Source organism: Harpia harpyja, chromosome W, assembly GCF_026419915.1.
Source record: "Harpia harpyja isolate bHarHar1 chromosome W, bHarHar1 primary haplotype, whole genome shotgun sequence".
In the NCBI taxonomy this organism is placed as follows: Eukaryota; Metazoa; Chordata; class Aves; order Accipitriformes; family Accipitridae; genus Harpia; species Harpia harpyja.
Genome location: NC_068968.1, coordinates 21,243,356 through 21,268,983, shown reverse-complemented (window position 1 = coordinate 21,268,983; position 25,628 = coordinate 21,243,356).

The window sequence follows — 25,628 nt, the reverse complement described above, 5'->3', positions numbered from 1 at the left end:
TGGGAGTCACATTGGCAAGCCTCCAGTCCTCTGGGACCTCCCCTGTTGACCAGGAACGCTGATAGATGATAGAGAGTGGCTTGGCAAGGACCTCCGCCAGTTCCCTCAGTACTCTTGGATGGATCCCATCAGGTCCCATAGATTTGTGAGTGTCCAGGTGGCGTAGCAGGTCCCTAACTAATTCCTCCTGGATTAAGGGGGGGTATGTTATGCTCTTCATCCTTACCTTCCAGCTCAGGGGGTGGAGTACCCTGAGGATAACTGGTCTCCCTATTAAAGACTGAGGCAAAGAAGGCATTAAGTACCTCGGCCTTTTCCTCATCACTGGTTGCTACATTCCCTTCTGTATCCATTAAATGAAAGATATTCTCCTTGGGATTCTTTTTACTGTTAACATATTTGTAAAAACATTTTTTGTTGTCCCTTACGATAGTGGCCAGATTTAGTTCTAGCTGAGCTTTCGCCTTTCTAATTTTCTCTCTGTATGATCTAACAAGATCCCTGTACTCCTCCCAAGTTGCCCGCCCTTTCCTCCAGAGATGATAAACTCTCCTTTTTTTCTTAAGTCCTAGCAAAAGCTCCCCATTCAGCCAGGCCGGTCGTTTTCCTCGGCGGTTCGACTTGCAGCATATGGGAATAGCCTGGTCCTGAGCCATTAAGATTTCCTTTTTAAAAAATGTCCATCCCTCCTGGACCCCTTTGCCCTTCAGGACCGTCTCCCAAGGGACTCTCTCAACCAGTGCCTTGAAGAGGCCAAAGTTAGCCCTCCGGAAGTCCATAGTGGTGGTTTTGCTGACCACCTTCTTTGCCTCACCAAGAATTGAAAATTCTATCATTTCATGGTCACTAAGCCCAAGACGGCCTCCGACCATCACACCTCCCACCAGTCCTTCCCTGTTCGTAAACAACAGGTCTAGCAAGGCTCCTCCCCTGGTTGGCTCACCCACCAGCTGTGTCAAGAAGTTATCTTCCACACACTCTAGGAACCTCCTAGATTGCACAAGTCTTATGAGCACAAGTCTTATGAGGAGCAGCTGAGGGATCTGGGGCTGTTCAGTCTAGAAAAGAGGAGGCTGAGGGGAGATCTTATCGCGCTCTACAACTACCTGAAAGGGGGTTGTAGTGAGGTGGGTGTTGGTCTCTTCTGTCAGGTGGCTGGAGATAGGACAAGAGGAAATGGCCTCAAGTTGAGGCAAGGGAGATTTAGGTTAGATATTAGGAAAAAGTTTTTTACTGAGAGGGTTGTCAAACATTGGAATGGGCTGCCCAGGGAAGTGGTTGAGTCACCATCCCTGGAGGTATTCAAAAAGCGAGTGGACAGGGTACTCCAGGACATGGTTTAGGGGGCATGGTTAATGGTTGGACTTGATGATCTTGAAGGTCTTTTCCAACCGAAATGATTCTATGATTCTGTGATTGTTTACTCACTGCTGTGTTGTATTTCCAGCAGATGTCTGGAAAGTTAAAGTCCCCCACAAGGACAAGGGCACACGATTCTGAGACTACTGCCAGCCGCTTGTAGAACGATTCATCCATCTCTTCAACCTGGTCGGGCGGTCTGTAACAGACTCCCAGCACAATATCTGTCTTATTGGCTTTCCCTCTCGTCCTCACCCATAAGCACTCCACCTTGTCATCAGAATCGTGTAGCTCTGAACAGTCAAAACATTCCCTAACATAGAGAGCCACCCCACCACCTCTTCTACCTTGCCTATCCCTTCTGAAGAGCTTGTAGCCATCCATTGCAGCACTCCAGTCATGGGAGTCGTCCCACCATGTTTCCGTGATGGCGACTAAGTCATATCTATCCTGCTGCACAATGGCTTCCAGCTCCTCCTGTTTATTGCCCATGCTGCGTGCGTTGGCATAGATGCATTTGAGCTGGGTCATTGAATCCACCCCTAACATTGGCACGCTGCCCCCAGGCTCATCTCTGGTGCACCTAGTTTTATCCCTTGCCCCCTTCAAACCTAGTTTAAAGCCCTTTCTATGAGCCCTGCCATCTCATGAGCAAGGATTCTCTTACCCCTTTGAGATAGCTGGACACCATCTGTCGCTAGCAAGCCCGGTGCTGTGTAAGCCTCCCCATGATCAAAAAACCCAAAATGCCACCGATGGCAGCAGCCTCTGAGCCACGTATTAACCAGGTGTGTTTTCCTGTTCCTTTCAGTGTATTTCCCTGCCACTGAAGGGATTGAGGAAAACACTACCTGTGCTCATCACTGCTGAAGTCATGACAATGCCTTTTGGATAGTTAACATTCTTTTTGCATTGTCATATTGAGTCCTAATTTTTTATTGGAATTCACGACTCTTGCAAAGGGTGCAAGTTATAAATTGAATCAATGACTTTTGGTTTAAAATTCCATATTATGTTTCAGTATCTTTTAGTTGATACCAGTTAAGCTAGTGCCAGACTGGTACTGAATTCTATTAAGACTCTCAGTAGAGCACAACAAATTATTTGATTCAAAGGTTCAAAGTAAAATGAGCTCACAAATGATGATGAATTTGCCAACTAATTTCCATTTCAAGCTGAAATTCAAGCTCCAAGCAGCAAATACAGTATAATTTTGTACTTCTTTCCAAAACTCTCATAGGATAAATGTCACTTTTTCTGACATTTAAACATATAGAAACAAAACATTCTTATTATTTTTAGACTGTGACATATCAAGATGCATATTTAAGAAGCATTTACTTGGAAATAAAAAGGCTACACCTGTATTGTTAAAATGATCCTCATTAAGAAAGTCAGTTAACTGTCCTGAAAAGTTTATATTCTAGAGAACATGATGAAACAAATCAACTTCAAAATAGCAAATTCTTTGATGAATGTTACATGGATGCATAAGACCTGAAGTAAGAAAAACATTATTCTACAAGTATTTCACTAACCAAGAGGTATTTAGTTGACCTCCGAAAAATGAATGTGCCAAACTTAGTAAAATAAAAGAAATTTTGAATGCTGCTTTAAATGCAAATATCCAAAATGACAAATGTTGCTAAGCCAGCAATTTAGTTGGAGAAATGCTGAAAAATTATGTTTCATCACCTACTGCCATGAGAAAATGGCTGGAAGACATAAGTGAGATTCTTCAGGCTCTATAGCGAATTTGAAATGGAAATAGAATTTGCAATCTTTGTTAGTGGTTTTTTTGGATACCTCATCAAAATGTTTTGTTTTGATTTCATTTTCTTGGCATGTTAATTGATGTAGCAACATATATGACAACCGTTTAAGAGTTTCATCAGACATAATTCTTTTTAAGTCTTATTTAAGGGAATTTGGGAACTTGAAAGCAATGTGATTTTCCGATTTGTCTAGTATGAGGACAGTATTTGGATCTTAGTAGAGCTAAATGATTACCTATTCCATCAGTGGTCAAATTCACTGCAAGCTCTTTCCATTGTACAGCCCAGAAGGTATATACATGCTAGCAGCTTGGCTCCTCCAGAACAAGGTTTTGGAATCTAGGAATAATAACTGGTAGCAAGTGTTTATGTTCATTTCCCTGAACTATTGCCAGTAATGAAAGGCAGTTTCCTGGTGTCACAACCCGGGCTGGACAGACCAGGGAGTCATGTTGAGTTCGGAATTCCCTCGGGCTAAATTAAGGTGAAACGACACCAAACGATCAGGTAAACATTTTATTCATGGCAGAAGCAAACTGAACTTGGGAGGCATAACAGTAGGTGGCGTGGTTTCTCACAATAGCAACTGGCATGAAACTACCTCAGTAAATCATGTAACCCGTGGTAACCATATACATCAATTCAGGGAAGAAAATAAGGAGATCCCTCCTGTTGAGTCACGTGGTTCGGAGTGGACCCCTTTGCTTTCTAGACTCCTTCTCAGAGAAGAGCCTAGGGGCAGCTAGATCCACTCTTAGTCCCAGACTTGGTCAACGGTTTTATATCTTAAAGGGATGAGGTGTAGGGATTATGAAAAGGAGAGAGAGGGAGAGAGAGACAGAGGAAAAGAAAAGAGAAAGATTTCACCAGTCCTGGGTCCAGCATTGGTCCAGTCAGTCTAAAGGTCCAGTTCCGGTGGGTGTGCACGTGTGGGGCTTCAGTTTGTGTCCTTTTATCATCCTTGCCCCTCCTTCAGGCGGGCACTTCAACTCATTAGGCTAATTAAGTGTCATGCACGGTTTGTACTTCCAGAACCTTAGGGAAATGGGTCAGTGGGCTTGGGGGTTGTTTGGGGAGTAACTTCTCCTTCCCTGCAGACATGACCATTGTTTGATCTTTGGCCATACATGGTGAGCTGCCCTGCTCAGCATATCAGAACACAGAGCTGTGCACCCTCCAGCATGCCCTCCCCATCCTATTGCTGATGTCCTGTGCTGATCAGCTTCTTTTCACCTGTGGTTCGTTGTTAGGCAGATCTTGCCCCACCACAATGTTTGAGATATTAACTCTTTCAGTCTGTCACACTTGGCTAACATAAACACTTGCTGTCAGTCATTTCAGTCTTTTCTCACCTTCCCACAGGCTTCTGGACAGCTCACAGGAAACTGAGCTGCTTCTGATTTCTGTCTTCTACCATGTTCATGACTTGCTTGAGGGTCTTGACCTATAGTTTGAGTATCACAGCTCCATAGAATCATAGCTCCATAGAATCAGATAATAGTTTGGGTTGGAAGAGACCTTATAAGATGTAGTCCAACCCCCCTGCCATGGGCAGGGACATCTTTCACTTGATCAGGTTGCTCAAAGCCCTGTCCAACCTGACCTCAAACACTTCCAGTGATGGGGCATCCACAGTTTCCCTGAAGTTAAGAGTCATTGTGATGGTTAAAAATCACAGTCTCTTCATAAGCATCTGAAATGTTTGTCTTTCAGAATATTATACAAATTTTTAGTGTCTCCTCCTTAAACACACACATATATAGATATATACACACATGCATGCATGCACATACACACACAAAAATATTTCAGACAGATCTAGTAATCTTAAGGTCAACTATTACTTCTCATTATAACATGCCTTATAATTTTACCAAGTGTAATCATTTGGGCGACAGTTTTACAAGCCATATGTTTCTTTCCCCAGTGCTAGCTATTTTGTTTTCTCCAGGATGCAAAATTCTAGCAAACATTATGAGGTGGGTTGACCCTGGCTGGATGCCAGGTGCCCACCAAAGCTGCTCTATTACTCCCCCTCCTCAGCTGGACAGGGGAGAGAAAATATAACAAAGGGCTCGTGGGTCGAGATAAGGACAGGGAGAGATCACTCAACCAATTGCCGTCACAGGCAAAACAGACTCAACTTGGGGAAAATTAACTCAATTTATTACCAATCAACCAGAGTAGGGTAATGAGAAATAAAACCAAATCTTAAAACACCTTCCCTCCACCCCTCCCTTCTTCCTGGGCACAACTTCACTCCTGGATTCTCTACCTAACCCCCCCCCAGTGGCGCAGGGGGACAGGGAATGGGGATTACGATCAGTTCATCACATGCTGTCTCTGTCGCTTCATCTTCTTCAGGGGCAGGACTCAACACACTCTTCCCCTGCTCCAGCGTGGGGTCCCTCCCATGGGAGACGGTCCTCCACGAACTTCTCCAACGTGGGTCCTTCACACGGGCTGCAGTTCTTCATGAACTGCTCCAGCATGGGTCCCTTCCACGGCGTGCAGTCCTTCAGGAGCACACTGCTCCAACATGGGTCCCCCACAGGGTCACAAGTCCTGCCAGAAAACCTGCTCCAATGTGGGCTCCTCTCTCCACAGATCCGCAGGTCCTGCCAGGAGCCTGCTCCAGCGTGGGCTTCCCATGGGGTCGCAGCCTCCTTTGGGCACCCACCTGCTCCAGTGTGGGGTCCTCCACGGGCTGCAGGTGGATATCTGCTCCACCGTGGACCTCCAGGGGCTGCAGGGGGACAGCCTGCCTCACCATGGTCTTCACCATGGGCTGCAGGGGAATCTGTTCTTCGGCGCCTGGAGCACCTCCTCCCCCTCCTTCTTCATTGACCTTGGTGTCTGCAGGGTTGTTTCTCTTACATGTTCTCACTCCTTTAGAAAGCTTCTGTTTGGGATAACACTGGTAATTTTGTGTATGGTCTTTTCTTTAAAGTTTGTCTTTCATCTCTTCTGTGCTCTTAATCTCCCCTTTCCTCACCTTCTGAGTTTCTAGCCCAGCTGTGAGGAAGAAGAATACACCTCAGTGTAACTCAAGGTTCCCAAAGTTTGGTATTTATTTGGTGCCAAAAAATATAGGAGCATCTCATCTTCCTTTAGGGCTTATCCAAATAGAAGCTGGCAAAATGTCGGAGACTTATTCTGGTGAATTTAATTACAGAGGTCTGTGCAGAGAATGTTAAGATTCCAAGTATACTGATGACCTGAATGGCTGTCATTACAATCTTGTGCAATGGTATTTATCCTTTTCCAGTATTTGTTTGTTCTATGAGATGAGCAGTGTCTATACCGTGCACTGAAACAGGCAAAGAAAACAAAACAAAAAAACCCAGGCAACCATGAAATTAATGACTATATCAAAATATACACACACGAGAGGTGAATTAATTTTACTTATTTTCTGACTTTGGAACTTGTCCAGGGAAAAAATTAATTTACCTGCAGCTGGATTTCTGAAGGCAATAATAAGTAGATGTTAAATGGTTTGAGGGTCTGGGGGTGGGAAGGTTAGCAATTTTGCTAGCATCTTCTCCCTTCATGCAGTTTCTTCAAACATTCAAACCCAAGATCAATCACATAAGCCATGAGTTGCCCTCATCCAAAAAAACCTTTTTGTTTTTTTTTAAAACAGAACGCTAACTTATGGGAAACTAGCTGTGGTGGTGTAGCCTGCCCCTGGGCCATGTCAGGACCAGCCAACATTGTGTTCTTGCGCAGTGAGTTGGGATAACCCGGTACATTCTTATCCTTGCCATGGGACAGTGAGTCAGGATACTTAGGCACCCCATAATCACACCTGAAACTCCTGTTGCCTGGAACTGTACCTGAGACTCCTGCTGTTTGGATCATGGCTCACCTTTGTGGTTACCTGACAAGAATTATGGCCGGAATGAAATTACACTGACCAAAGTCAATCATCTTGCGAACCTATAGACAGCAGTCCCAAGTGAGGCCCTTTGAGCTCTCCTGGACTGCAGCAGGCTGTGACCAGCATCTCCCCCTGAGGGGGACGCCTCTCAGAGCTGGAAAACTCTCCAGTTTGTGAAAATCAGAGGACCATCGCCGAAAGCTGATGATGGGACCTGGGCTGACACCTTTCACTCCTTGAGGCTCAACCCTTTGCCTGTTGAGAAACGTCGAGACATTTGACATGAATATTTCACTGAACTCAAGGGGAATTTTTAACAGGTATACCTTTATTTATCTCTCTCTCTTTTAGTGTCTGTGTGCATGCATGTCTGAATTGACCTGGATATCTGATAGCAAGTTTACTATAAATATTGCCCTTTCGAATCTATAATTGTCACAGTTGTGACTGTAGTAAATTCCACTGAATCACTTTGTAAATGTTAGTCAACAATTAAGTGCTGTTAAATCTTGTGATTCACCTCAAACTGTAAATGAACCTGATTGTTGCTACACACATAATCCCTTTAGATATAAACTGTTGCCCAAGTCTGGGACTAGGAGTAGATCCAGCCGCACCTAAGCTCCAATAGGAGTTTAGAAAGCAAGGGGGTCTTCTCTGAACCTCATGATTCAATGGGAGGGTCTCCCTTGCCTTTTTACATCTCCAGTCTCTGTAATAATCATGAAAAATCAATTCTAACTTGATTTTCCTTTGTATTTTTCTCCCTTACCCTTTTGTGTCTTCGGTCTCTGTATAAATGATTCTAGTTTGAATCTAACTTGATTTTTCTTTGTACATTTCATCCATGTATTAAGTAAAAGAGTGAACCTTGCCATCGAACTTTGTGAAGTCGCACTTTCGTAAATTCCTATTAAATCACTTCTGCTAATACCTTTGACAGTGACTCTTTAAGCAGTCCAAACCACTCATTCACAACACTAGCTAGATCAGGGGAGTTGCAATAGAATAAACAGGCATCCACTTCTGCTTTCCTGCATTATGTCGAAATTGCCTATTGTCCTGGGTTCAGCTGGGATAGAGTTAATTTTTACAGGAACCTGGGAGGTGGGGGGGGGGGGCATAGCCGGGGTAGCCGACCTGAACTAGCCAAGGAGCTATTCCATACCATGTGACATCATGCTCAGTATATAAATGGGGAGCGGGCCGGGGGGAGCTCTCTCGACTTTTGGTGGCGGAGCATCGGGTTCCGGGTGGTGAGCAGTCGCACTGTGCATCACTCTTTTTGTATATTCTTTCATTAGTACCGTTGTTGTTGTTGTAACCTTTTTTTTTGTGTTGTCCCAGTAAACTGCCCTTATCTCAACCCTCGAGGTTCCAGGTTTTTTTTTCTTTTCTCTCCTCCGTCTCCTCCCTATCCCACCGGAGGGGGGCGGGAGGAGTGAGCGAGCGGCTGCGTGGTCCTTTGTTACCGGCTGGGCTGAAACCACGACAGTCCTTTTTTGGCGCCCAACGTGGGGCAGGAAGGGTTGAGATAACGACAGATCTGGCCAGAGCGTGTTGAAACAAATTTATCATACGCATTTCTTATATTAGATAATAGAATCATAGAATCATAGAATCATTTCGGTTGGAAAAGACCTTCAAGATCATCAAGTCCAACCATTAACCATGCCCCCTAAACCATGCCCTGGAGTACCCTGTCCACTCGCTTTTTGAATACCTCCAGGGATGGTGACTCAACCACTTCCCTGGGCAGCCCATTCCAATGTTTGACAACCCTCTCAGTAAAAAACTTTTTCCTAATATCTAACCTAAATCTCCCTTGCCTCAACTTGAGGCCATTTCCTCTTGTCCTGTCTCCAGCCACCTGACAGAAGAGACCAACACCCACCTCACTACAACCCCCTTTCAGGTAGTTGTAGAGCGCGATAAGGTCTCCCCTCAGCCTCCTCTTTTCTAGACTGAACAGCCCCAGATCCCTCAGCCGCTCCTCATAAGACTTGTGCTCAAGGCCCCTCACCAACTTGGTTGCCCTTCTCTGGACACGCACAAGCAGCTCAATGTCTTTCCTGTAGTGAGGGGCCCAAAACTGAACACAGGACTCGAGGTGCGGCCTCACCAGTGCCGAGTACAGGGGAACAACCACCTCCCTGTTCCTGCTGGCCACACTGTTTCTGATACAGGCTAGGATGCGATTGGCCTTCTTGGCCACCTGGGCACACTGCTGGCTCATATTCAGCCATCTGTCAACCAGCACGCCCAGGTCTTTCTCTGCCGGGCAGCTTTCCAGCCACTCTTCCCCAAGCCGGTAGCGCTGCATGGGGTTGCCGTGACCGAAGTGCAGGACCCGGCACTTGGCCTTGTTAAATTTCATACAATTGGCCTCAGCCCATCGATCCAGCCTGTCCAGATCCCTCTGTAGAGCCTCCCTACCCTCAAGCAGATCGACCCTGCCTCCCAACTTGGTGTCGTCTGCAAACTTGCTGAGGGTGCACTCAATCCCCTCATCCAAATCATCAATAAAGATATTAAACAGAACAGGGCCCAACACCGAGCCCTGGGGAACACCACTCGTGACCCGCCGCCAACTGGATTTCACCCCATTCACCACTACCCTCTGGGCTCGGCCATCCAGCCAGTTTTTCACCCAGTGAAGAGTGCACTTATCCAGGCCATGAGATGCCAGCTTCTCAAGGAAGATAGAAGAATAGATGTTAGTCACAATGTTGATTCATTTGTTTACATGGTGGCGTTTTGTAAGTTCTTATATGCTCTATGTATTGCCTGTATTTACGTTTCTCACCTCTGGGAGAGTGATTGGGATTATCATTTTGCTGTACTGGGCAATGTCGACTTGTGAAATGATTACATCACTGGTCATGAGGTTAAGCTGGTATCTGTATGAGGCAGTGATATCATTTCCATACTTCGGGCACCTTCTATCGGATTTTATTGGTAATTACACCCAATCCATGGGGAAGTTAGGGGGGGATACTTCCCCCTGTCCATTCACCTCCCTTCTCTCCTTCCGACTAATTACAACAGCTTTTGAGAATTTTGAATATCCTTGGGATGCGCAAGCCAGTGTGCTGTTAGTGCTATGCCTCCTGAATATGTTTCAGGTCTTGTTTAGGGCTACAAAAAGGCTCTTTAAGAGTACCACCCAGAGATCTGCCCCAAGGCTGGATATTCATGGGTGGCACGGTGTATTGGCTTTGTGTGGCAAGGTTTTGGTAGCGGGGGGGGTTACAGGGGTGGCTTCTGTAAGAAGCTGCTGGAAGCTTCCCCTGTGTTCAAGAAAAGCCTATACCAGCCGGCTCTAAGATGGACCCGCCGCTGGCCAAGGCCGAGCCAATCAGCGATACTGGTAACGACACTGTGATAACATTTTTAAGAAGGGAAAAAAAGTTGGGACGGAGGTATTCAGCAGCCAGAGAGAGGAGTGAGAACATGTAAGAGAAACAACTCTGCGGACACCAAGGTCAGTGAAGAAGGAGGGGGAGGAGGTGCTCCAGGCGCCAGAGCAGAGATTCCCCTGCAGCCCATGGTGAAGACCATGGTGAGGCAGGCTGTCCCCCTGCAGTCCATGGAGGTCCAGGGTGGAGCAGATATCCACCTGCAGCCCGTGGAGGACCCCACGCCAGAGCAGGTGGGTTCCCGAAGGAGGCTGTGACCCCGTGGGAACCCCGCGCTGGAGCAGGCTCCTGGCAGGACCTGCGGATCTGTGGAGAGAGGAGCCCACGTTGGAGCAGGTTTTCTGGCAGGACTTGTGACCCCGTGGGGGACCCACGCTGGAGCAGTCTGTGCCTGAAGGACTGCACACTGTGGAAAGGACCCATGCTGGAGCAGTTCATGAAGAACTGCAGCCCATGGGAAGGACCCACGTTGGAGAAGTTCGTGGAGGACTGTCTCCTGTGGGAGGGACCCCACGCTGGAGCAGGGGAAGAGTGTGATGAGTCCTCCCCCTGAGGAGGATGAAGTGGCAGAAAATAACGTGTGATGAACTGACCGTAAACCCCATCCCCGTCCCCCTGTGCCGCTGGGGGGGGTTGGTAGAGAATCCGGGAGTGAAGTTGTGCCCGGGAAGAAGGGAGGGGTGGAGGGAAGGTGTTCTGAGATTTGTTTTTATTTCTCATTACCCTACTCCGGTTGATTTGTAATAAATCGAGCTAATTTTCCCCAAACTGAGTCTGTTTTGCCCGTGACGGTAATTGGTGAGAGATCTCTCCTGTCCTTATCTCGACCCACAACTTTTTGTTATATTTTCTCTCCCCTGTCCAGCTGAGAAGGAGGGGGAGTGATAGAACGGCTCTGGTGGACACCTGGCATCCAGCCAGGGTTAACCCATCACACACGGTGTGTGGGAGGATATGGGCAGGTATCTAGAGAACTTCTCACCTCCAGTGGCTTGGAAGTTCACTCCCGAACAACTACAGAACCCTCATGAAGTGGTAGAATATTTGAAAGAAAAATGCTGTGGCTATTCCAAAGACGTACAAGTCACTGCACTGTGCTGGGCCCTGGCCAGTATCTACCAAACACTGCTTGATATTAGGCAGCACCCTCAGGGGGAAAAGGGGGAAAAGATGGAAGAGAGGGCAACAGGCACCGTGGCTACCCCTACCCCGGCAACAGGCAGTGTGGCTACCCCAACCCCGGTGACAGATACTGCAGCTAAACCAGAGAACCAACCTGTGCCAGTATCAGTCGCCCCTGTACAGAAAAAGAAACACACAAAGAAATCAGTTCGCTTAGTGAGAGATGAAGATGAACCAGGGTCATCGCGAGAACAGGAGGAAGAGGCAGAACCTGAAATAATTACCCGATCTCTATCCCTGAGTGAGTTGTGTGACATGTGAAAAGATTTTAGCCGCCACCCAGGTGAGCACATTGTTACCTGGCTGCTCCGATGCTGGGATAATGGGGCCAGTAGTTTGGAATTAGAGGGTAAGGAAGCCAAGCAGTTGGGATCTCTGTCTAGGGAAGGGGGCATCGACAAGGCCATTGGGAGAAAAACACAAGTCCTCAGCCTCTGGAGGCGACTTCTGTTAGGTGTAAAGGAAAGATACCCCTTCAAGGATGAAGTTACATGTCACCAAGGCAAGTGGACCACCATGGAGAGAGGTATCCAGTACCTGAGGGAATTAGCCGTGCTGGAGGTGATTTATAATGATCCAGAAAATGCGCAGTCACCCACAGATCCAGATGAAGTCCAACGCACACAACCCATGTGGCGGAAGTTTCTACGAAGTGCACCACCAACCTATGTCAACTCATTGGCAGTAATGTCCTGGAAAGAAGGCTATGGACAAACGGTGGATGCATTGGCTGTCCAACTCCGGCAATACGAAGGAAGTCTCTCTTCCTCCCTACGGGCCTGTGTCTCGGCTGTAGAGGAATTGTCCCGGGAGTTCCAGCAATTCAAAGTGCACATGTCCTCCTCCCCACCTGTACAGGCACACATCGCAGCTATTGGGAGTAAGCACTCCTCTGCCCAAGAGAGAGGAGAGAGAAAGTACACACGACGGGCTAACCTGTGGTTTTACCTGCGTGACCATGGAGAGGACATGAGGAAGTGGGATGGAAAACCTACCTCAGTCCTGGATGCACGGGTACGGGAGTTGCGAGAAAAAGCAACCAGAAAAGAGGATTCTTCTTGGAAAGCTGCTGCTCCAGTTTCCCGTGAGCAGTCCCCCAGACGCAGTAGATGGGCTGATCCCATTTCTGATCCTCTTGAAGGGACTTCTGATTCACGTGTGCGAAAAGTGAGTAACGGATATTCTAACCAGGATTAGAGGGGCCCTGCCTCCAGCCAGGTGGAGGAGAGGGACAACCGAGTCTACTGGACAGTGTGGATTCGATGGCCTGGCACATCCGACCCACAGGAATATAAGGCTCTAGTAGACACTGGTGCACAATGCACCCTAATGCCATCAAGTTATAAAGGGGCAGAACCCATCTGTATCTCTGGTGTGACAGGGGGATCCCAAGAGCTAACCGTATTGGAAGCTGAAATGAGTCTAACCGGGAATGAGTGGCATAAACACCCCATTGCAACTGGCCCAGAGGCCCCGTGCATCCTTGGTATAGATTATCTCAGGAGGGGGTATTTCAAGGACCCAAAAGGGTACTGTTGGGCCTTTGGTATAGCTGCCTTGGAGACGGAGGAGATTGAACAGCTGTCTACCCTGCCTGGTCTCTCTCAAGACCCTTCGGTTGTGGGGTTGCTGAAGGTTGAAGAACAACACGTACCAATTGATACCACGACGGTGCACTGGCGGCAATATCGCACCAACCGAGACTCCCTGATCCCCATCCATAAGCTGATTTGCCAATTGGAGAGCCAAGGAGTGATCAGCAAGACTCACTCACCCTTTAATAGTCCCATATGGCCCGTGCGGAAATCTAGTGGGGAATGGAGACTAACAGTAGATTATCGTGGGCTGAATGAAGTCACGCCACCGCTGAGTGCTGCTGTGCCAGATATGTTAGAGCTTCAATAAGAACTGGAATCAAAGGCAGCTAAGTGGTATGCCACAATTGACATGGCTAATGCATTTTTCTCCATTCCTTTGGCAGCGGAGTGCAGGCCACAGTTTGCTTTCACTTGGAGGGGCGTCCAGTACACCTGGAATCGACTGCCCCAGGGGTGGAAACACAGCCCCACTATTTGCCATGGACTGATCCAGGCTGCACTGGAAAAAGGTGAAGCTCCAGAACACCTGCAATACATTGATGACATCATTGTATGGGGCAACACGGCAGAAGAAGTTTTTGAGAAAGGGAAGAAAATAATCCAAATCCTTTTGAAGGCTGGTTTTGCCATAAAAGAAAGTAAGGTCAAGGAACCTGCACAGGAGATCCAGTTCTTAGGAGTAAAATGGCAAGATGGGCGTCGTCAGATCCCTATGGATGTGATCAACAAAATAGCAGCTATGTCTCCACCGACTAATAAAAAGGAAACACAGGCTTTCTTAGGTGTTGTAGGCTTTTGGAGAATGCACATTCCAAATTACAGTCAAATTGTAAGTCCTCTCTACCAAGTGACCCGAAAGAAGAACGATTTTAAATGGGGGCCTGAGCAACGACAAGCCTTTGAACAAATTAAGCGGGAGATTGTTCATGCGGTAGCTCTTGGGCCAGTCCGGGCAGGACAAGATGTTAAAAATGTGATCTATACTGCAGCTGGGGAGAATGGCCCTACCTGGAGCCTCTGGCAGAAAGCACCTGGGGAGACCCGAGGCCGACCCCTGGGGTTTTGGAGTCGAGGATATCAAGAATCCAAGGCTCGCTATACTCCAACTGAAAAAGAGATATTGGCAGCATATGAAGGAGTTCAAGCTGCCTCAGAAGTGGTTGGTACTGAAACACAGCTCCTCTTAGCACCCCGACTGCCAGTGCTGGGCAGGATGTTCAAAGGGAAAGTCTCCTCTACACATCATGCAACTGATGCCACGTGGAGTAAGTGGATTGCACTGATCACACAACGGGCTCGCATAGGAAACCCCAGTCGCCCAGGAATTTTGGAAGTGATCACGGACTGGCCAGAAGGCAAAGATTTTGGAATTTCGCCAGAGGAGGAGGTGGCACGTGCTGAAGAGGCCCCGCTGTATATTAAACTGCCAGAAAATGAGAGGCAATATGCCCTGTTCACTGATGGGTCCTGTCGCATTGTGGGAAAGCATCGGAGGTGGAAAGCTGCTGTATGGAGTCCTACACGACAAGTCGCAGAAACTGCTGAAGGAGAAGGTGAATCGAGTCAGTTTGCAGAGGTGAAAGCCATCCAGCTAGCGTTAGATATTGCTGAAAGAGAGAAGTGGCCAGTGCTCTATCTCTATACTGACTCATGGATGGTGGCAAATGCCCTATGGGGGTGGCTACAGCAATGGAAGAGCAACTGGCAGCGCAGAGGTAAACCCATCTGGGCGGCCGCACTGTGGCAAGATATTGCTGTTCAGATAGAGAATCTGGTTGTAAAAGTACATCACGTAGATGCTCATGTACCCAAGAGTCGGGCCACTGAAGAACATCAAAACAACCAGCAGGCAGATCAGGCCGCCAAGATTGAAGTGTCTCAGGTGGACCTGGACTGGCAACATAAGGGTGAGCTATTTATGGCTCAGTGGGCCCATGATACCTCGGGCCATCAGGGAAGAGATGCAACATATAGATGGGCTCGTGATCGAGGGGTGGACTTGACCATGGACACTATTGCACAGGTTATCCATGAATGTGAAACATGTGCTGCAATTAAGCAAGCCAAGCGGCTAAAACCCCTGTCGCATGGAGGGCGATGGCTGAAATATAAACAGTGGGAGGCCTGGCAGATTGACTATATCACACTCCCACGAACCCGCCAAGGCAAGTGCCATGTGCTTACAATGGTGGAAGCAACCACTGGATGGCTGGAAACATATCCTGTGTCCCACGCCACTGCCCAGAACACTATGCTGGGCCTTGAAGAGAAAGTTTTATGGCGACACGGCACCCCAGAAAGAATCGAGTCGGACAACGGGACTCACTTCCGAAACAACCTCATAGACACCTGAACCAAAGAACATGGCATTGAGTGGGTATATCACATCCCTTATCACGCACCAGCCTCCGGAAAAATCGAACGATACAACGGACTGCTGAAAACTACATTGAGAGCAATGGGGGGTGGAACTTTCAAACATTGGGATACACATTTAACAAAAGCCACCTGGTTAGTTAATACTAGAGAATCCGCCAATCGGGCTGGCCCTGCCCAACCAAGACTTCCACATACGGTAGAGGGGATAAAATCCCTGTAGTGCGCATGAGGAGTATGTTAGGAAAGACAGTCTGGGTCAGTCCCCCCTCAAGCAGAGACAAACCCATCCAAGGGGTTGTTTTTGCTCAGGGACCTGGGTACACCTGGTGGGTGATGCAGAAGGATGGGGAAGTTCGATGTGTACCTCAGGGAGATTTGATTTTGGGAGAGAATAGCCAGTGAATTAGGCTGTATGATATTTAACTGCTAAATAACCTGCCAGTGCATGTCATTGTATCTATAGTGGCTATATGCCATATCAAGGGTATTACTGTAAGAATTACCCAAATGACTGAAGGATGGACTTTGAAACTGAGCCAAGTACAACAGTGATAGAACTTGAATTGGTGCCCAGCAATTTCCTCAAGATCAACCTCTTCGACCTGCAGGCCAAGGGTGTGGGTTGCACCAAATGTACCGGCCACAAGTTCCAGAGGCAGCATACAACAACCTAACACCTCACACCATCTCTCTTATCCTGAAGAACTGTTACAACAGATGGAGCCCCAAAGTCATGGACCAAATAAAGTTGATGGACACATTGGAGGGATAGCCCATCGACTAAGGGAATACTATTTGTGTGTGTGTGTTGGGGGGGGGTGTCCATATACATATATATATATAAGACAAGGAAAGTGGTAGTAGTTGATTGGAAAATGTAAGATCTGGGCATGATGTAGATGGTATAGAATAAGGGGTGGATAATGTCCTGGGTTCAGCTGGGATAGAGTTAATTTTTACAGGAACCTGGGAGGTGGGGGGGGGCATAGCCGGGGCAGCCGACCTGAACTAGCCAAGGAGCTATTCCATACCATGTGACATCATGCTCAGTATATAAATGGGGAGCGGGCCGGGGGGAGCTCTCTCGACTTTCGGTGGCGGAGCATCGGGTTCCGGGTGGTGAGCAGTTGCACTGTGCATCACTCTTTTTGTATATTCTTTCATTAGTACCGTTGTGACGTGCGGAAAACAGACTCCACAATCAGTGAGATTGTAAAGTAGGTATGTTTATTCAGCGCTGGGCCGCACGGGGGGTAGTCCCACCAAAGTCGTGCGCGCCGCACTCGGCAGTTTGTCTCAAGTTTATACAGTCAAGTGTTACATATTCACAATACACCTATACATATGCATGACCTATCCCCGCTCCATATTAAAATTAGCTCCGAGAGGTCATTTCCATAGTCTCCTCTCAACTGCGCTTGCGCAGTGCCTCTTTATGGTGGTCGTCTGGTGGTCGCAGAGATGAAGATAGATGACTCCTCTTCGTCACCGCTAGTAACCTTTTTTCTTGCGCAGGCTCAGTGGTTTCTTGGTATTCACCCAAGCCGCAGGACCAGTCTTAGCTGGCTCTTGGGGCCTGCTCCTGCTTCTTATCAGGAGCTGTCTTTACCTCACTGGCTGGTCCTTGGGACTAGCTCTTCTTATCAAAGACTGTCTTTGCCTCAGCTAATTTCAACAATGTAAGCGCTAAACATCATCCTTCATCCCCCCTTATTATGTCTACTGAGATTCTTTTGACTCCCCTTGTCTCAGTTGTTGTTGTTGTAATCTTTTTTTTGTGTTGTCCCAGTAAACTGCCCTTGTCTCAACCCTCGAGGTTCCAGGTTTTTTTTCTTTTCTCTCCTCCATCTCCTCCCTATCCCACCGGAGGGGGGCGGGAGGAGTGAGCGAGCGGCTGCGTGGTCCTTTGTTACCAGCTGGGCTGAAACCACGACAAACAGTAATAATAAAAGGATTGGAATATACAAGTGATTGGCACAATGCAATTGCTCACCACCCGCCAACCGGTGCCCAGTTAGTCCCCAAGCGGCGATTCCCTCCACGCCAACTCCCCCCAGTTTATATACTAGATGTGATGTCACATGGTATGGAATATTCCTTTGGCCACTTTGGGTCAGCTGCCCTGGCTGTGTCCCCTCCCAACTTCTTGTGCCCCTCCAGCCTTCTCGCTGGCTGGGCATGAGAAGCTGAAAAATCCTTGACTTTAGACTAAACATTACTTAGCAACAACTGAAAACATCAGTGTTATCAACATTCTTCTCATACCTAATTCAAAAACATAGCACTGTACCAGCTACTAGGAAGACAATTAACTCTATCCCAGATGAAACCAGGACAGCAAGCATGCCGTGATTTGACTTACGTTGTGAATTTTTTCCAAATGACTGTATGAGCTGCAAAATTAAATTGTTATTACAGATGAGTACGTTTTGATAAATCACCATCAACAAAATCATCTTGTCTTTCATTTTTGACTGTTTCTTGTACACAAAATCTCTAAAAACATTTCTTTATACTAATAATAGTCAAAGGTAACATAAACCAAAAAGTTAAAACAGCAATCAGTATTATTTTTAAACAGCTATTTTCCCAAGTACAAGTCATGAATTTCTGGATAACTTTAATTTTAAAGGTTCTATTTCTTCAGATTTCCAAAAGTTCGTTGCCACAGTAGGTGCTTTCTTTACCCTGGTATAATGTATCCAGGAGTCAATTCCTTCTACCTTGACAGCAGTATAAGTCTTTAACAACACAGTATAAGATCTTTTCCACTTTTCCTTCAAAGGTTCGTCTTTCCAAGTTCTTATATAAACTGCTTTTTAGAGTTTGGTTCATTCGTTCTATTTTACCACTGGACTGTGGATTCCAAGAGGTATACAGATCCCATTTAATACCCAACAATCTAGAAACTCCCTATAATATTTCTGCAATAAAATGGGGTCCTTTATCAGAAGAAATACCTTCTGGAATACCAAACCAAGGGATAATTTCTTTTAATAGTCATTAATTAGTTCTCTAGCCTTGTTGGTACAACATGGAAAGGCCTCTGGCCAACTAGAAAAGGTATCTACTATCACCAATAAGTATTTGTATAAATTACACCTTGGTAGTTCTGTTAAATCTATTTGCCAGTATTCCCCAGGAGTCACAACTCCTCCTACAACCCTCTTGATAATTTTTGGATTATTATCACAACAAATAGCACATCTTTTAACTATTATATCTGCTAAACTTTGTATTTTTGCTCTAAAGTTTGAGTAGATGTTACCACAGCGTATCCAGCTTTTCGCCTTCCTTTCAATACAAAAATGCTCCCATCAGTAAATAGCTCCAACTCCACATTAGGCAAGGGTTCATCCCACAGGTCAGGTCTACTGGAATACACCTGTTCAGTAGTAGTCAAACAGTCATGATGCAATTCACTGCATTCAGAAATCAGGAGTAGTAGAAGTCATTGAAATTGCTACATCATCTTGTTCCAGCAACACAGCCTGATATTTAGCTAACCTGTTTGGTGATATCCAATCATGTCCTTTGTTTTTGAGGACAGACGACACGGCATGTGGTACAAACACAGTAATTGGTTGGCCTAATGTTAATTTCCAAGATTCTTCAATCAATGTTACAGTAGCTGCTACTGCCCTCAGGCAGGCTGGCCATCCTTTACTGACTTCATCTAATTGCTTGGAAAAGTATCCTACCGGTCTTTTCCAGCTTCCCAGGTTTTGTGTCAAAACTCCTAGTGCCACATGCTGTCTTTCATGTACATACAAATAAAAGGGCTTTCTTAAGTTCAGAGGTCCTAAGGCAGGGGCTTCCATAAGCTTTCTCTTAATTTCATCAAAACTTTTTCTACGTTCTGGTGTCCATTCAAGGATCTCCTCAGGTCCCTTTATGGCAGCATACAATGCTCTGGCAATTAGTCCAAAATTGGGGATCCATAAACGACACCATCCAGGCATTCCCAGAAATTCTTTCAATTGTCTTTTTGATGTAGGTACAGCGATCCTACAAATCGCTTCTTTCCTTTTGTTACTTAATTCTCTTTGTCCTTTCATAATTTCAAACCCCATGTATTGGACCTTTTCTTTTCCAATCTGTGCCTTTTTCTTAGAAACTTGATATCCGGCCAGGCCCAGGAAGTTAAGCAAACTAACGGTGGCTTCCAAGCATGCCTCATAACTATCAGAACCGATTAGCAAATCATCAACATATTGCAACAATGTCACAGCATCATTATCACTTTGCCATTGTTCTAGCTCTTTAGCCAGTATGTTTACCAAACAAGGTGGAGCTATTCTTGAATCCTTGGGGAAGAACAGTCCAACATAGTTGTGTCTTTCACCCTGTAGTTGGATTTTTCCCATTTGAAGGCAAAGATGGTCTGGCTTTGCTTATCCACAGGAATACAAAAGAAAGCATCTTTTAGGTCCAACACTGTAAAATAAGTATTATTGTCAGGGATTGAAACAAGGAGAGTGTATGGATTCGGGACCACAGGGTGAACATCTACTGTCCTCACATTAATTTCTTGTAAATCCTGTACCAGTCTATACTCTGAAGAATGAGATTTCTTTACGGGTAAAACTGGAGGATTATATTCTGATTGGCATTCTCTTAACAGTCCATATTCCAAAAAGGAGCTCATCATGGGTTCTAAGCCCTTCTGGGCTTCTAGCTTAATAGGATATTGTCTTTTTCTTACCAGCTGGACTCCCAGTTTAAGTTCTATCTTTACTGGAATCACATTCTTCACTTGTCCAGGTATCTTCGATGCCCACACCAAAGGTATAACTGTGTTTAGTATTTCCTCTGGAATATCCATTTCTTCATCAGAATTCTCTTCAGTTATTAAACATATCTGGGCTTTCCAAGCCATCTCTGGAGGAATATGCAACTGAATAGAGTCTTCAGAAAAGGTTAGTTGTGCATTCAATTTACAAAGTATGTCTCGTCCAAGCAGTGGTAAGGGGCATTCTGGCATATAGAGAAATTCATGAGTTAATTTAGTATCACCAATTGAACACTCCATAGGTTTTAAAAATGGCCTTAAGGTCTTTTTCCCTGTCCCACCAACAACATTTATCTTAGTTTTACTTAAGGGTCCTTTACAACTAGTTACTACAGAAAGTGTGGCTCGCTATTAACTAAAAAATCTATTATCTCATTCCCCAGCTTAACGGGAACCAGAGGATCGGCTGGGGAGATTTTAATAGATTCCTCCGGTCCCCTTCAGTCTAACCCAAAATCTGCTAGTTCTTCAGTAGCTTCCTCTTTCCTCTTTCCCTTATCATTAGAGAGATTAGGGCATTCCTTTTTCCAGTGTTCCTCCTGTCTGCAATATGCACATTGATTTGCTCCTAAAGGGACATTGTCATTTTCTCTATCATAACTTCCCTGTCCTCTTTCCCTTCTTTGAAATCCACCTCTTCCATGTCCCCTTCCTCACCCTCTACTTCTCTCATCAATTATGACATCTACTAGGGATGCTTGAATTTTGGCCCATCTTTGTTTTTCCTTCTCAGCCTCGTCATCTCGATTATTATATACTTTATATGTAAGGGATAATAACTGTGAAATTGTCATTCCATCTGCCCCTTCTACTTTTTGCAATTTTTTTCTAATATCGATTGCAGCTTGACTGATAAAAAACGTATTAAACAACTTCAAATTGCTGGGATCTTCTGGTTCTAAATCAGTCCATTTTTGTGTCACTTCACACAATCTCTCATACAAAGCAGAAGGGGTCTTTTTATCCCTTTGTCTTATTTCATATAATTTGGATATTATGCATCCCTTCAGGATTGCTTCAATATGATCCAATCACCTGTTTCTAATTTAACAAATCAAAGGTGGTAAATGGTACATGTACATATACTGGTGTTTCTTCTGGTCCCACTACTTGTCTAAGGGGAGCCTGCACTATAGGTTTCTGTTGTCTTGTTCTTCCTGAGACCGGACTCATATTATCACTTTCTTCATCACTCGAACTATTTGCCTCTGAATTCTTAGGGGGGTATACTAGTAATTGTACATCCTCTTCATTCTCTCTAGTCTCAGTTTTTCCACACCCACATCCAGTACAACAAGATTTAGTTTCTTTTTCCTTTCTTTTTTAAATGATTTTCCTTTTTTTTTCAGTGCATATATAGCAATTTGATGTTTAAAATCTACTAAGCCACATTTTTTTGAACATCCCAATCATTTCTCAAAGTAAAGAATAAATCAACATAAGCTACCTCATTCCATTTTTCAGTCCTATGATAAACCAACAGTAATTATAATATCATATTATATTTCAAAGATCCAATTTTTGTCCAATTCTCACCATCCTCTAACTGGTATTGTGGCCACCACTCATTACAACAATGTTTTAATTTATCTTTTGTCAGGGGATCCCCACCAAATTTATTCCAATTCTTTAGGATGCATCCTAAGGGAGAACAGGAGGATATTTCTCGAGAAGCAGTAATGCCCATTTCGGTACCAAAAAGAATTTATAAGGGACATCTCCCTTTGTCTTCTGCTGCGTATCCTCCTTGATATGTCTTACGCAGGATCCAAATGCTCACTGCTTTTCAGTAGTCTTCCTCTCCTCACTTTTTCTAAAAAAAATACCTCTTTCCAGTAGCATTGCACCGTTGTGTTGCTTACCACCTGACTGCAGGAGAGGAGCTGATGGAATCCCCGATCAACAAGTCGGTGCGTGCTGGAGTCCACTCAGTTCTTTTCTCCCCATCGGGTGCGGCAAGACAATCTGGGCAAGGCTGTTAGCGCAGTCCCATCTGGGTCACCAGAAAACTGTTGTCCCACAAATGGGGTTAATTTACCCAGTGTGCAAGCCAATAACACACAGAGTGGAGGTATTTTCAAACTAATTTAACTGATGTGCATGAATGGGTGCCTGTCTCAAGACAGCACACCTTTGTCTCAAAAATTCCCACATTTATATACTTAAGGAATACGTATTTGTTACGGATGCACGACTAACCAAATCCAACAGGTGTTAAAACTCAGATTTATTCTTCAGCAAAAGTTAGTTAGAAGTCCGGTAACATCTAATAAAACCACAGGCTCAATGATGTAAAGAGAATTAATACTACACGGCCGACTTAAGAATTCCCAAGATTTAAAGTGATGGCTCAAAATGCGCGTATCACTCACCTAAAAGCTGAGGGCTCTCTCCCTCGAGGAGTTACCTCGGGTGGTGCCCCGGCCCGAGGGGGAGTCCCCGACTGCAGACCCGCTGCTCCGAGGAGGACTGATTCCAACATGTCCCTGTTTATACCCCTGTCGAATCTGACCTGTGGTCATTTAAGTCTATTGGCTAGGAGGGTCACCTTGGTGTACCTGGCGTATCTCGATTGGCCAGTTCGAATTTCAACCTGCAGCCTCCAGGGTTTCCTTCCCCTTCTCCCTTCCTGGAGAAGTTTTGTTTCCTGCTGGCAAGATGGGGGGGGCGGGATGTACTGCCACAATATTCATTATTATTTCCCTAAATGATTGGTTTTTTCTTCTTCTCCCCTCATGTAAATTAGTGCACAGACTCTGTTTTCTTCCTTCATTGTCTTCTTTTGAGTAGGTGGTATCATTTGAGTAGGTAGTCGAGTCAGTCGTCACGATCTCCCCCTGTAGGAATTACTTTTTACCTACTTCTTACTCTGTCTTGGCAGTTCCAAGCAGTTCTTCAAGGTTTATTGACCAGACCACAATCCGTTACCTTTTCTGACATAAACATCCTACTTATTTACAAAGCCCCATTGAATAGTAGTTAGTTCCTAAACCCTAAATCATGTCTAGTTACTGTTTCCCTATTTTAAATATTAACTGATGGGGGCTGTACACAGGACTTCAGCAGCTCCCTGGTTATTTCAATCATATTATACATATTAATTGAGAACAAGACAACAAAAAAAGGCTTTTCTTTAACCCTAGTTGGTCCCTAAAAAAGAGTGGAACTTGGACTGCACATTAATGTGTCAACAGTTAGATCACATTGTTCTGCCTTTTTGGGAGTAGCTTACACTGGCTGGCTAGCATGGTTACATGGATGAACTCTCACCTCTCCAAAACTACCAAAAAGAGATGTGACTGGTATCTTAGGAACAGGACTGGAAGTGTTGAACAGCATAGATGCTGAAGTCCTAATGAACAAATAACTGCTGCTACCAACAACCTAAACAAATTAGAACACCCACTGAAATCATCTTTAGTGGCATTAGGAACAAGTCAATGGCTCCTATCAGACATTCTGCCTTACTGGGAACGAATAGATGAAAATGACCATCAATTAATTGTAAACGCCCTTGGAGCAACTCAGGGTAATACCTCTCTTGCCTTGAGCTGTATCCAAGCACAATTATGGATACAGTCTGTAGTAGCAGCTATTATTAGAGAAGGAGAAGGGGGAACCCTACCTACCGAAATTCATAAAGTGATTTGGGACAACGCCTCAGAATTTGAGAAAGAGTTTCAATCATGGTGGCAATTAGTCAACTTTACTTATCATTGAGAAGGTGATAAGATTGTCACCTTTGTCCTCACAATACACAGTGCTTCTGTATATACCATAAACCCAATCATTATGCTAGGATTAAATCACAATGGAATCATACTCTATCCCTTAGAACATAGGGTATGGGGCCATCAGAAGGAGGGAAAGTGGCAAGCAATTGATGTAAGCACATGCGTTGTGCGAGAACCACAAGGTTTTATTTGCGAAAGTAATACTCTTAAAGCTCAAGATAACTGTTTAGACACAGAACAAAATATTTGCCACTTTGAAATACATTCCAATGAGGTTCCTAAAACTGTAGTTATATATATATATTGGAAAGGGATGTGTATGTATGAGAACATTGTGTGAATCCTTGTTAATAGATGATGTTGTTCACAACATAACCAACCACTTTAACCTATGCATGTGCAACTTTTCTATGGTCATTGGTTGTGAATTCAATTTTTCTGTACCCATAACTATTCACGAAGATTTGTCTTTTGATTACACGCTATATCGCGAGCTGCAACCAAAACCTATTGGAATGAATCTGACTTCAGTCAAGCGACTCATCGACCATCCTTGTTGTCCTAAAAGAGGATTCATTACCTGGTGTGCAATAGACCAATATCTCGAACACTCAGGAGAGATATTGCTTTATTCTGCGCAGGGTGCTCGGTGGACTTTCCACAAATCAAGCACACCAGATTCATCAGGTGTGTCCCTTTTATACAGTAACGATTGCATCTAATTTATTAAACTACTCCTACCAAATACATATTCAAACTATCTAATGCATATGCATAGCATTACGTAACCATGACATATCAGATGCCTTCTCCGCATGCGCGGGGGTCTCGGGTGGTCTTCAGTGGTCGTTTGAGGAGGTATCCCCTCCTTACTTTGACCGCTAAGTCACTCTGTATCGGGTCAGTGGTTCATTTTCCTGCCAAGAGGGTTGCACCATCAATCAGGAAGAACAGAAAGGATCAGAATTGGTGCTCCAGGTGAGGCACCATTAAACAGGAAGAATAGAAAAGATCAGAATGATCTCACCCGTGGGTTGAGATAAGAACGGTTTAATAGAACAGAAAAGAAGAAACTAATAATGATAATGATAACACTAATAAAATGACAACAGCAATAATGAAAGGATTGGAATGTACAAATGATGCGCAGTGCAATTGCTCACCACCCGCCGACCGACACCCAGCCAGTCCCCCGAGCGGCGAATCCCTGCCCCCCACTTCCCCGTTTCTGTACTGGATGGGACGTCACATGGTATGGAATACCCTGTTGGCCAGTTTGGGTCAGGTGCCCTGGCTGTGTCCTGTGCCAACTTCTTGTGCCCCTCCAGCTTTCTCACTGGCTGGGCATGAGAAGCTGAAAAATCCTTGACATTAGTCTAAACACTACTGAGCAACAACTGAAAACATCAGTGTTATCAACATTCTTCGCTCTGAACTCAAAACATAGCACTGTACCAGCTACTAGGAAGACAGTTAACTCTATCCCAGCTGAAACCAGGACAGCTAA